The sequence below is a fragment of the Brienomyrus brachyistius genome, unplaced genomic scaffold (genome assembly GCF_023856365.1).
Source record: "Brienomyrus brachyistius isolate T26 unplaced genomic scaffold, BBRACH_0.4 scaffold32, whole genome shotgun sequence".
Classification (NCBI taxonomy): domain Eukaryota; kingdom Metazoa; phylum Chordata; class Actinopteri; order Osteoglossiformes; family Mormyridae; genus Brienomyrus; species Brienomyrus brachyistius.
The window spans coordinates 720,051-732,216 of NW_026042307.1; the positions used below are offsets into that span (position 1 = coordinate 720,051).

At 42.8% G+C, this 12,166-nt stretch overlaps 1 long non-coding RNA gene across 1 annotated transcript; it reads right to left on the reverse strand.

Annotated features, from left to right (window-relative positions):
* Positions 1 to 4,014: 4,014 nt before the first annotated feature.
* On the reverse strand, positions 4,015 to 7,840 carry LOC125721131 (uncharacterized). Its single transcript, XR_007385693.1, has 4 exons — positions 7,625 to 7,840; positions 7,194 to 7,283; positions 5,403 to 5,508; positions 4,015 to 5,082 (listed from the first exon to the last, which is right to left on the reverse strand). It is a non-coding gene; the product is annotated as an uncharacterized LOC125721131 (long non-coding RNA).
* Between the last annotated feature and the right edge of the window lie 4,326 nt (positions 7,841 to 12,166).

Here is a 12,166-nt window from a genome sequence, read left to right on the forward strand (position 1 = left end):
TGTGGGGGGAAACCGGAGTACCTGGAGGAAACCCCACGACGACATGGGGAGAACATGCGAACCCAGGTCCCAGAGGTGTGAGGCAACAGTACTAACCACTGCACCACCATGCCACCCCCCCCTTTAAAATCATTTCCACTAGATTTACAGTAAGTGGCCAGGTCATGTGATGCGACACTTTCACTCTCCTTTGTAGGTGGCTTCGTGTGTCTAAACTTTTGACTGGTATTTGTTTACTAAAGACTGGGATGGGGGAAGGAACAGAAGGAGCAGACTGTAAATGACAGGGATCCACTAGTGCCCTTGAGGGGATTGATTTATTATGTATTAATTATGTTGTAATGTGGTTGTGTGTTTATTGTTATGTTTAATAAACAGAATTTTATTTGGTATTCATTCCACATGATCAGTTTTGTATTAAATTTTCAATATGTTTCTTTTAACCTGGCTGTGAACAAAAGTATTTCAAAACATATGGCTCTTAATTTGTTACTGCTACTTTCAGCAAGTGCAATTATTCTGCACATTCATCGGTAGTAATGTTGTGGTATACTGCAGGTATAGGATTTTGCTACAGTATTTCTTAAAGACCCACAGAGCACACCCATAGGGACACTGGAGCACTGTGTCCCCACAGATTTCCCCCAGCACGCCTTAACTGTGCCTACAGTATGCCCAGTGTGCCCACTGTATGAGCATGGCCTGCTCTGGAGCTCTGGAAGGTCACTGCGGGCAGCCCACTAGGGCCATCCAGCAGGCCTGAAATATGGCGCCCATGTCGGCCCCACAGATATTTCAGGGTCTGCGGGGCCACTCAACTCAGTGTGGGCAGCCCACTGGGGCCCTGCATTTGGCCCCAGTAATGGGGCCCACAGTGGGCTGTCAGCTGTGGTCCCAAAGGGGCATGTTTGCTGGGCACTTCATAACACCACAACATTTCCCTACAGTGTATTGCCATCTAGTTTCTCACAAATGTATGTGCTGGCTCCGGAGTATTTGTTTAACAAGTCTACCGACTGGGCAATCACAAGAATGTAAATGATCCTATACATACTGGCACCAGTGAACAAAGATCAAGGAGCATTGCTGCTTTCTAGATAAGGGCTAAGTATGGAAACACTAAGCCATCCTAGAAGAATTGACTTTTACAACACACCACATACAGCCTGTAAATAAGCCTATCTAGATAGATAGATTGAACCAGTTCTTTAACAGGTTTGACTCAGTAGCCCAACCCCCCCCTATCCACCAGAGCTCATCACACCTCCTTCACACCTCCCTGCAACCCCCCACAGTAGTCACAGCACCGGGGATATTGGCGGCACCTCATCTGCCCCCTTTGTCCCCCAACGGCCTTACTGCCCCTCCCCCCCATGCCGTTCAGCAGGAGTCACCCACCCACAACCTACACTGTGGCCTCTCCATCACAACTGACCAGGTGCGGAGTCAGCTGATGAAGATGAAAACCAGGAAGGCCGCAGGTCCAGATGGAATCAGCTCCAGACTGTTGAGGGACTGCGCAGGTCAACTGTGCCAGGTCATCACATACATCTTTAACCTCAGTCTCAGTCTGGAGAGGGTCCCCGTTCTGTGGAAGACGTCCTGCGTGGTGCCGGTCCCAAAGACAACGCACCCCAAGGAGCTGAACCACTTCAGACCTGTTGCCCTGACTTCACACCTGATGAAGACCATGGAGAGGATTGTACTTCACCACCTTCGCCCGCTAGTCAGGAGGGATCTGGACCCGCTGCAATTTGCCTACCAGCCGAACATCGGGGTGGATGACGCTGTCATCTACCTGCTGCATCGGGCCTTCTCTCACCTAGAGACGGCTAGGAGCACTGTGAGAGTCATGTTCTTTGACTTCTCAAGTGCCTTCAATACAATCCGGCCCTCAGTGCTGAGGGGGAAGTTAGAGGGAGCGGGAGTGGACCATCAGTTGTCTGCGTGGATTACGGACTACCTCACCAGGAGACCCCAGTATGTGAGACTCCGGGACTGTGTGTCTGAGGTGGTAGTCTGTAGCACGGGGGCCCCACAAGCAACAGTACTCGCCCCTTTTCTCTTCACCCTATACACTGCGGACTTCAATTACAACACGGACACTTGCCATCTACAGAAGTTTTCAGACGACACTGCCATTGTCGGTCGGGTGTCAGAGGGGAACGAGCTGGAATACAGGGGGGTCATCGATCGCTTTGTCAGCTGGTGTGAACTGAACCATCTTCATATTAATGCCAGCAAGACGAAGGAACTGGTGATTGACTTCAGCAAGAAGTCTTCTCCTACTACACCGGTGAACATCCAGGGTCTGGACATTGAAACGGTGAAGGAGTACAAATTCCTGGGTGTTCACCTAAACAACAAACTGGACTGGTCTACAAACACTGAGGCAGTTTACAAAAAGGGTCTAAGTCGTCTTCACCTGCTTAGGCGGCTAAGATCCTTTGGGGTGAACAGGACTCTCTTAAGGTCCTTCTATGACACTGTGGTAGCATCTGCTATCTTTTATGCTGTGGTCTGCTGGTGTGGTGGAATTGCAGAGAGGAACAGGGGGAAATTGGACAAACTGGTGAAGAGGGCCAGCTCTGTCCTGGGCTGCCCACTGAAATCCATCGAGCAGGTTGGGGATGAGAGGATGCGGTCTAAGCTAACATCCATTATGGACAACACCTCCCACCCCCTGCATGAGACTGTACGAGCTCTGAGCAGCTCATTCAGCAATAGACTTCTACACCCACAGTGTAGGAAGGAGCGCTACCGCAGGTCATTCCTACCAGCGGCTGTCAGACATTATAACAGTTTAGCGTGAGTATTTTTTACTCATATATGTTTAACTGACATATCACATGCTGTAACCAGGATCATTCACACCCCACCCCACCCCCGCACTTGTGTACATATCTCTGTACATTTTGTACATATCTCTGTACATCTTTATTTATTTCCAAAACTTTTTGTACATTTGTATTTATATCTTTGTGTATCTACCTGCTCCTATTGTTCTATATTACGTTTTTGTGCAAGAGCTCTGTAACACCTAAATTTCTCATTCGTGGGATAATAAAGGTTTATTCTATTCTATTCTATTCTATTCTAAATAATTGTTTTTCAAAATAGAACACTGACCTGCCAGGGTTTATGTAGGTTTCAACAAGTTAAACTGAAGACTTTTTAAGACCATTATGAATGCAGTTTAAAACCTGTTTCATGTCCATACTGGCAAGAGTACAAAGGGTACATTATTTTTGTGTACATACACAAGTCAATTGGTAAATTAGGCACGATAAGACATTATTATTACTGCATAAACTGTTGGTAAAGTACATTGAACATTATAATAATATAATTACTTCACTCAATTAAATGAAAAGAATTCTGACGTTTGACTAATTCTCAAGAGATATGTCAATGGTAAAATATCTGTCAAGGGATTACAAATGAAAATCATGCTTTTCATACTCATCAAATGATGAAGGAACGATGAAAAAACATAGGGTACTATTTCACATTTTTCAAAGAAAAAATATTGTATTATGTACTTTTTCTGTATATAACCTGTAATAAGAACAATTTATTTGTTTAAAAATATCTTAGCCTATTGTGGGTACTCACCGACCCACAACCTGTACTCATTTGGTGCACAGTTTGAAACTTATGAACCATTTATGGAATTTTACAACTTTTTTTAACAGAAACCATAATTATCAAATCTGCGAATCTATCAAACCGAAATAAACAAACAACTTTCATACTGAGATTTATACAATTAAAATTCTTCAAGAACTGGAGTTAATTCACATTAATGATTTAAAAATGACTCTTTTAAATGTATTTGATCTGTCCTCATTACACCTAGAATTAAAACATACACCATTTAATATCATACATATGTCATGCGTATTTAATATATTTATCTTTTTAAACTATGCAATTAATAAATACTTCTTAATACTGCTTATAACATCCATTTACATATTGCATTTAACTATATTACAAGAAATTAATTTTCCATTTTATTTAGTGCATGTTTATTTCAAGTATTGTACGCTACAACAGTTAATAAAAATGCAGAGTTAATACAAAGGTATTAAACATACACTACATTTCCAAAAATACCAACTTCAACATATAAACGGTAGTTGATAGCAAACAGAAATTGTTTCTAGAGACACTCAAGGGATTACAGTACAATGTTTTAGCCTAAATGAATATTTTGTGTATTTATTATTTTTAACAGCAGTTAACAACAAACATATTTTATTTCCTATCTAAAGCTCTTAATGAATGGTCTGTGTCAGACTATGCATGCCAGAATTTTTCTGTGAGTCTCAGCCTGTGTGTATATGTGTGTCTGGATTATATTACATTGTGGGAACCAAATGCCCTCCACAATATGATAAAAACCAGTTATTTTGACAATGTGGGAAGTTTTCAGGTCTATTTGTTCCTCTTCAACATATGCAAACTACTTTAACAGTAGAAGATCAGAAGGTGAGAGGAACAAACGTCAAAGTCATCAACGTCCTTAGGAAAATACACATTTTACCATGATTAAGTCACTAATGCTGGTAAAGTTACCTGGGGAACCCAGTAAGAGGAAGAGGTGCAGCAAGCAGGCCTATGACTTGTGTCAGTAATATTCAAGGCTTTTCTTAACACATGGTTGTCTGGGAGATTTATTTCAAAGGTAACAGATTATGAACTGGATCAATACAGTAAGTAACGTTTATAAGATAGTTATTGGTAATCTGAGTACCACTTTATCCCAGTTTTGCATCTCCAACTAATATCCATGTCTTTGGGCATTGGAAAGCACAGGGGAAAGCCAGGTGGAACACCAGCACTGAGTGGCATGCGTGCTAACCACTACACCACCCATAAGAGACCACTACACCACCCATAAGAGTAGCACTATCCATAAACGTTAACCGTATGCTAGTAAAAGATGAAGACAGTAAGTTTTATTGAGGAAAGATTTTATACCCACCAAGTAGTCGGTACTGAGGATACTGCTGTCTTCATCAAGGTACACACTCGGGCTCTGCTGTACACAGTTCGTTTGACATTCATGTCTTCAGTCTAGCAAGTAAAATATAGAGAAAAAATACATGTATAGAGTGATCTGATTAGTCCAGCTACAGCTTGATTATACTTTGTATTGTTTTCTTCTATATTTAAATCAGTGTGATTAATTGTGTGATTATCTGCCCTGCATACCCTCCTTTACCACGGAACATCACTAAACTTATCTGGGGTATAAACAGCGACTACAGAGGCACCATCATTATCCAAGTAAACTCAGCATTCACCTGAATACACACAGAGTTGGACTACTGAAAAGGAAATGATCAGCTCAATTGAAAATAATTTATAGTGTCCAAATATAACACTTGCTTCACCTGCTTAAAAAGTGCTGACCATCTATTCTGGAATTCTTCAAACACTGGCACGTCTTTCACCATCTCTTGGCATTTCTCATGGCTTTTGCCCTCTCAAAGTACAACTCTGCAGCATAAAAAGAACGTGGCACCACAAAAACATCAGCCCACGAAAGCACCTTGACTCAACGGATACACACAATTTACCATTGTCACCACTGTCGGTGGATTAATCAGCATTTCTTGAGGCGCTCTCACTGAAAGAACTTTCTATAGAACAGATTATATTAGGTGTGCAGAAGCTGCTGCCAGTGCCACTGCTTCCAGTACCACTGCTGCCAGTGCTGGCACTAACTGAAAACACTAGATTGTCATTGGAAGTAAGCTCATTAGGAGAAAAAGCACCTTGAGTACTTTTGTTTTCAATATCAGCAAAGGACAAAAGGCTCACAATTTCATTACCAAAGTTAGCCTCTTGGTACTGAAGGTGTAATTGTTCATATATCCATCCATCCATTTTCCAAACTGCTTATCCTACAGGGTTGCGGGGGGTCCGGAGCCTATCCCAGAAGCAATGGGCACGAGGCAGGGAACAACACAGGATGGGGGCCCAGCCCATCACAGGGCACACTCACACACCATTCACTCACACATGCACACCTACGGGCAATTTAGCAAGTTCAATTAACCTTAGAATGTCTTTTGACTGTGGGGGGAAACTGGAGTACCCAGAAGAAACCTCACAACGACATGGGGAGAACATGCAAACTCCACACACATGTGACCCAGGCGGAGACTTAAACCCGGGTCCCAGAGGTGTGAGGCAACAGTGTTAACCACTGCACCACCATGCCGCCCGATATATATAATATATATATATATATATATAATATATATATATATATATAATATATATATATATATATAATATATATATATATATATAATATATATATATATATATATATATATATATATATATATATATAATATATATATATATAATATATATATATATATAATATAATATATATTATAATATAATATATATTATAATATAATATATATTATAATATAATATAATATATATTATATATATATATATATATGTCATGCCCGGCTCGTCCGCTCCTCGTGTGTGCCACGCCCCCTGATTACCCACGTGTGTTTCCCGGATTGTACCCAGCTGTTTCCGTTTGCTGTCAATCAGTCTTGTGTATTTAAGTCCTGGTCTCCCCGGTTTCCCTTGTCCGTCATTGATGTTTCCTGATGTTAGTTGGCGTCTTCTGTTCCCTGCCCCGGATCCCCTGAATAAACCCCTGTTTGCCCTGATTACGCCTTGTCTCCCGCTACCTACCCGCCGATCCGCACGATCGAGGCTTCGCTCGACCGTGACCCGTGACAATATATATAATTTCCCTCTTATGAAATAAAAACTGAAATAAATGTCCTACACTTAAATAATTATGTACCTTTTGAAAAACAACCCTTCTCCTTGACTCAGTGAGGTAGCAGTAAGGAATGATATAAACATGCACGTCAAACACATTGCAAAAGGCTGGTTGAAATGCGGTGAATGAGAAAAATCTATTTACACATGCATTCACACTCAGCATGTGGACATTTGATTTATCAGATGGAGTGGTTGTGAAATCTCCAACATACAATTTCCTTCCTCCTGTGATGTCGATCAGCTGTTTGGCCGATGACACAATCGTGACGATGCAATCGGGAGTTTCAAGTTACCCTTTATGTTTCAAATTCACCCTTAACGCTGTGCAAGATATTTTTTAAAAGGTGTGTTAGGCTTACATGATATGAGGAAAAGCTGCGATGCATATCAGGTAGTCTGGCAGGGGATAAATGTCCATAATCTCTTCCAATCTGATTAGTGCGATTTCTCTGCCAGGTGAGGAACACAGCTCATAAGCACCAAAATGGTCCAAATACCATACACTCGAAACTTTAGTGATAAAATTCAGCTTTTCTTCCACAATACGTTGTGTAACTTTTGCAAATTCAGGAACGCCCACAACAGATCCACGAATAACTCATTCTTAAACTATAGCTAATGACTCTGTACGTCAGTCTTTGCAACCCGGACTTTAACACTTGGATGGTGGTCTTAGCTGTAGAAAACTGGCAAGTATTCTACTGAAAAACTTTCAAGAAACCCCAGTTATAAGCTGTGACACATTGGACAATGCCCTTAATAAACAATCCCACCTCCATGATATAAATACCTCGTTTCTGTAAAACAAAAAGTGTCACGGGAGCGAGACATGGTTCAGGCAAGAAAAAAATAGGTGGTGATCCATTAGCGGCTCAGACACAAAGGGGGTTTATTACAGAACTGAAAATACTGGGAACATTACAAACAAAACAGACCACGAGGGGTCAAAACTAGACAAGGGAAAGAATATAACAGAACAAAAAGTGATCTACAAAGTGAAACTGGTTACACAGAGAAAAACAGGGAAGCAGACATCAATAGGACACAGCAAATCAGACTAGCTGTCACGCCTCCCGGGCGTGGTTAATTGAAGAGCAGCCAGTTAGGCTCCGCACGGGAGCGCTATAAGCGGAAAGTGCGCGATCTCTCATCGCGAAGTATTTCCCTATGTCCCATAGCAATACCAAGCGCTTTCTTGTCTCGTGCCATCCCCTGATTCCTCGCCTGGTCCGTCTGCCTGTTGTGTGCTCCTCACCCTTTCTGCCTTCCTTCCCCAGAATCAATCCCGCTCCCGAGTCTCCCGTCCTGCCTGCCATGCCTGCCCCTGGACTTTGCGTCTCCCCTTCCTTGTGTCTCTGTGTCTCATGCCTGCTTGTAGGACTGACTACCCCGGCTATCGACCCCAGCTTTCGCCCACGACCACGATTCACATCTCGCCCCTTCAAACTCTTCTGCTTGTTCGATAATAAAGATCATTCTGTCCCGCAATTCTGGGTCCGTGCTTCTCTTTGGGGGATCGCCTTCCAATAGCACACAGCAAGGAACAAAGTCAACAAATCACTAGAGAACAAAGCAGGGCAAGCGCTTAAAAACACAGTGAACTGGGGCATACAAGGAACAGGTGTAAGACATAATCAATTAACCAATCAATAGAAGACAACGAACAACAGCAGAGTACAATCAACAATGACTGGCAAAACAGGCAACAGATGAAACTAATAATTAAATCAAGGAACTCATAAACTAGGAAACAGAATCCAAACACTAGGGAAATAACAAAGACAGTTAAAACAAAACCAATGGTACAAAAATCTACTAAATACAAACTCCACACACATGGAGCCCTGATAGAGACTTGATTCCTTGTCCCAGAAGTGTGAGGCAACAGCACTAACCACTGCATCACCATGCCTCCCTCATAAGGGTTTCAAAGTTTCTTAAATGAAGAAAACATTGCCAGCTGAACTGGTGTAGAATCTGCTTTAGAAGAATGTCCTCTGAAAATATGAAATAAAAAAGTCCACAATGCCCATGTTTCAGTCAGTAACTCGTATCTCTTATATATCTCTTGATATATATCTATATCATACCTCCCCCTTGCTGTGTAAATCAAAATGAAACAAACCTTAAAGACACGAAGCAATCAAACACATTTAACCATTTAAAGTTCTCAAATGATCCGGTCCTGCAGCAATTCTGTAATTGGTATAGTCTCCAGACTATATAAAGGTTCAACATTATGTTGATGTTTCCTGAAGAAATAAACTAGTCTTATATTGTTTGGAAGAGCTAAATTATCAGATATTATCAAGTTTCAGTTTAGCTTGGGCAATAACAATGACACAACGTTGTTAAACGCTCGACTGAAGGAAATGTCTCAGGGACAGCTATAGATAGTACCCACAAAAACAAGATCTGTACAAAATACATATGTGAAATGTGAATTAATTTATTTCAATGATGAAAACGGTATTTATAATGGTATTAAATATGCGTCATGGTATCTGTATGGTTAAACATTCACAATGCAGTCCCTTCCTCTAAATATGGGCTGCAAAATAGTTGTGAGTCATTATACTGTAGTGGGAGTGCTCATTGCATGGCAATGTCTTCATCTCCTCAAGGAGGATCTTTCACACCTTCTCTTCGAGTGACCCAGGGGGTGCCTCCCTTACTGAGCACACTAGAAGGTGCCGAGACCCGACCACCGAATCACTGCCAGGCCGGGAGACTTAAAGTGGGACTCTCTAGGCCTTGTCATGAGTCCTGCTCTGTGGGCCCCTGCCTCAGCCTGAGATCTATGCTTACCCAGTTCTAGGTCTCGGTGCAGCTACCAATGTCAGCTGGGGCCCATGGGAGGGGAGACAGGGACACACTCTCCATGACGACTGGCCAGACTCCCATTCACCCGACACAGCCTGCCCAGGCCGCTCTCCTGCAGAGGTCACAGGACCCACAGTGCACTCCTGCTCCGGCCCTGCTGTCCCCTCAGCATCCTTCGGTCCTGTGGTCCGGCTGAGGCCTGCTGTGCCCTGCCTCGCTGATGATCAAGCCCAGGACGGTCCATGTTCCATATTCACCACCCAGCTCCCCAGGGTCTAGGAAACTCCCTGGACATTCTATGCTCCCTCCGGTCACACCTTGGTCCCTGTCCCAATACCCTGTCCTGCCTCTGTTTTGCTTGGGCCTGTGGCCCCCTCCTATGTTTCTGTCCCTGTCTCCTTTGTCCTTCTACCTTTTCACCCTGTCCTAGAGGGGGTTTTGTTGGTTATTCCTTGCTGTTCCTTTGGTCCCTGGCTTCGCCTTCGTCTGTTCCATGCCTCTAGTCATGCCATGTGTCTAGTCCATGTCCTTGTTTTCTGGTCTTGTTTGGTGTCTGTCCTATGTACTCTACCGGTCCAGCCGTTGTCCATCCTGTCTGTCCCATCCTGGTTGTGGTGGTGTCTCCCATCTCCCAAGTGCATGCTTTGGGGGAGGGGGGGGGCTCTGCCGTAACCTGTCCTGTCCATCCCCCCCAGTATGACCAGCAGGAGTTGCTGCTGGTCCCCCAGATCCTTCCTAGTTCTCCACAGTTGTGTCTTACTTGTTATCCCCAATCCTATTGTATAACCACCCACACCTGCATCATGTCAGCCCCTTGTTGGTCAAGCCAACCAGTCTCGTCTTCCCCAGTCTGGTCATTAATGTCAGTCCTCCTGTTGCCTGTGCCCTTCCCAGTTCTAGTATGTGCATGTATTTGTATGATTTTTGTGGGGGCAAAGAGCCCATTGGCTGAAGGGTCCACTGTCAGATTGCAAGAATGTCTGAATTCCATGCTGTCAGTATATGTTCTAGATTTCATTAGTTCAGTTAGATGAATAGGGGCCTCATCCTTTCGGGCCCTGAATTTATGGGATATGACACTTTTTCACTTTATGGTGGATTAAGTTAATGTTTTAGGTAAATTGTGCTGCTAGATTAAGAGGACATAGCTAACTGTTAGCCATCCAGCATCAGGCAATTGTTGTAACAGTGAGGACAAAGTTGTTAAAGGGGGAAGAAAAAGCCAGGGAAGAGTGTAAAGTTAATCAGTTAATATAGATAATGGCCATGTATTTTTTTCAAACTAGTGTTGTTTTGTTTCTTCGTCATTTGTGTTAAGATTTTGCAACTGGATATTTCACTGTTTATTAGATAGCTTTGTCTCATGAACATTTGTCACCAATGACATCCCCCTTTTTTATAAATTAAAGATAAACACAGCAGGATGTTAAGCATAGCTTGAATTGCTCAAGACTTCTAGTGTCCATGCTTAACTTATTCTTACTTTTACTTTAAAAGAAAAATGCTAATATACGTGTATCTTCTTGCAATATATCAAATAATATACACATAAACAAAACATAAATAGGAGCATCAGCATTCAGGCATACATACATAAACATAGTGCATTAATTAATATATACAGTACAGTATTTCTCTTCTACAGGGTGATCCACCTTCACTCTTTACAAATCAATGATTTAACTGTGGAACTGGATTGTATTGTGAAAGGTAGGTCTGTAGATGTTTGTAGCTGGTTTTTCAACGGCTCTGTTTAGCTTATTGTTCTTCCTCATGCCTCATGTCTGATGGTTGTTGTTGTTGTGGTTCAGATGTGCCTGGTTTCTTGCGCGTCTTCAGATGATATTGGTGATTACTGCAAAGTCTCTCTCTCTCTCTCTCTCTCTCTCTCTCTCTCTCTCTCCTGTGCAGATCAGGTAAGATTTTAGAACAGGTGTTGTCTTCCATTGACTCTCTTCTTTTTGGGAGTTCTTCCTGGTCTAAGTGCAGGCAGTGGTTGTATACTCCTATCATAATACAGGCTCTGTCTTCTCTGGCATTTCACTCTGCTGATGTGAAGTGCTGCTACCTGTGGCAACAAAACTGGGTAATTATTATTATCTTTCTGCCAAATGCATACTTATGAAAGCGATTACAGCCGAGTAGCTCAACAAACAGGTTTTTCAATTTGTGCTGTAAGTTCGTTGATGCATAGGTGACTGGTTTGCCTTCTTGTCGGAGGACTGGACCCACGTGTACAACCCCATCCATCCATCCATCCATCCATCCATTTTCCAAACCGCTTATCCTACTGGGTCGCGGGGGGTCTGGAGCCTATCCTGGAATCAATGGGCGCGAGGCAGGGAACAACCCAGGATGGGGGGCCAACCCATTGCAGGGCACACTCACACACCATTCACTAACACATGCACACCTACGGGCAATTTAGCAACTCCAATTAGCCTCAGCATGTTTTTGGACTGTGGGGGGAAACTGGAGTACCCGGAGGAAACCCCACAACAATATGGGG